We start from the raw sequence: 2,172 nt of genomic DNA, 5'->3' as shown, positions 1-2,172 counted from the left end.
GTCGGAGGGCGGGGCCATCACACTGTCTGTGCCAGGGGTTCCCTCCCCCGCCTCCCCCCCTGTGCATCTGCTGACACTGCAGACACTATAGGGTTTAATCTGCTGTGCCCCTCTTCTTCATCCAGCGCCTTCCTTCCCCTTCATTTAGGGGGGGGGGGGGTCTTCCCTCTGGTTCACAGCCCCGGAGTGTCTCTCGGCTCACACAGTATGAGGAGAGTCTGTGGGAGGGAGCAGGGGGGCTCCCTTGGTGCTGCAAAGTTCATTTGGAAGACAAATCGCTGCTTCCCCCCCCTCTCCTCCCCCCTCCCCCTCTCCTCCCCCCTCCCCGCTCCCCTCTCCTCCCCTCCTCATTGGCTCACAGCCGCACCACGTGACGCGTCGCCGCTTGGGATTACAATTCTCTTGCATCCCCTGGCGGCTGATGCGTCACAGCGTGTAGTGAGCCGTGCAGGGAGGAGGGACCGGCTCGGGAGGATACCAGGAAATGGTGATTAGCGCGGCCGTGCGCCGCCGGACGCAGCGGGACCAAAGCTTTAAGGAGAAACTTACTGCTGCTGCTAGGATTTTATTTTTTATTTTCGTTGCAATAATGTCTTATTAGGTGCTATAATAATTATATATGCTGTTTGTATAACTTGTACTTGTATTGCATGCACTGCATACTCTCACACACACAATCTGTAACAAAACCATATATACTTTTTTTTTATATAGAGTACATATATAATGTAGAGATACGTTGTCAGGAAAGCTACATGAAGACGTTCATATATGTGTATGTGTAAAAAAACAAACATATACTGTATAAGTGTGGGTATATCTGCATATATAGGGGCCTATTCTATAAACTTCGATAACAAACTCAGAGGATTTTGAGCAGTTCCCGTACGATTTGGCAAGTTTGCTATTCAGAAGCTTGGATGACCTGGCAAACTTGTACAGGGAGGGCATTTTCCCGAGAGTTCTCGCTCCTGGCCAAACACATCGGACGGGAGGTGACAAACGGCAAAATAGCGCCGTTTCGATAAGATCGCGCTATTCTAGTAGCCTCGAGAATCTCATCGGGCTCTGAAATAGCGAGTTTATCACAGATCTGATCTCCGTCTCCCCCTCCCCCCCCGTTATGGGACCTTAGAGTGGGACTTAGAAAATAAAAGTATTTTTCCTGCATGGGATTGATGCCGGGAGTCTCCGGAGCTGATACACATTAATACCCGCTCCTGAGACCCCCGTCTTCCATCCTATGCAACAAAAATACATTTTTAGGCAGCTTCATTACCTTAGTGGCTAACCGCTATGGCAATGAAGGGGTTAACTACCAGTGCCCAGTTTATTGTGGGTAGCGGGGGTGGGTGAAGGTGGTATTTGGCCCATGGTGGGAGTTTATGCCTTGTGTGTGTGTTTGTGTATGTGTGTGTGGGGGGGAGGGGGGTTTGCGGGAGAAGTTAGATCCTTCATTACCTGAGCGGTTACTACCGCTAAAGTAATGAAGGGTTAACCCCTCCCACTACCCACCCAATAGGCATAAACACCCTCCACAGGCCAAATACCACCGTCACCCACGCTACCCACAATAAACATTAAAACACAATACTAAACAATACATTCATTGACAGTGAGGTTACCTAAGCCCTCGATGGGAGCAAAGATAACCCAAATGGGAATGAATGGGCGCACCCTGTACCCTCAACAACCATAACATTATAGTACAGTAATGGGCAAAATTACTATTATCCAGATCTGGATAATATTGCATTTGCCCATTCAAAATAAAACATCCAGCCAGCATAAAGTAAATGAAACTTGCACTTACCTCTGCCAGGAAGAAGGCCGTCCTCATCACTGTCCTCCCCGTTCATGTTCTCCGTGGGAAGCAACAGTACAATAAAAATACAAACTAATGGCCACTAACCCCTTAATCACCTTAGCGGTTAGTAACCGCTATAGAAATTAAGGTTAACCCCCCTCCCCCACTTCCCACCCGGCCGGCCTCACCTCCCCAGGGCAACTACCCCCACACTCTACCCATTGTTTGGCAAAGTGGTACACAGTGCCCATACAATATGGGCATGATTAGCGACTATGGGAGTCAATGGGCACACCTAAAAAAAACCAGCACCAAAAAGACACAACAATTTTACAAAATTAAATAAAGCACCTAAACAACAGAAC

This window comes from Ascaphus truei, chromosome 9, assembly GCF_040206685.1.
Source record: "Ascaphus truei isolate aAscTru1 chromosome 9, aAscTru1.hap1, whole genome shotgun sequence".
In the NCBI taxonomy this organism is placed as follows: domain Eukaryota; kingdom Metazoa; phylum Chordata; class Amphibia; order Anura; family Ascaphidae; genus Ascaphus; species Ascaphus truei.
This window is presented reverse-complemented; position numbering follows the sequence as displayed.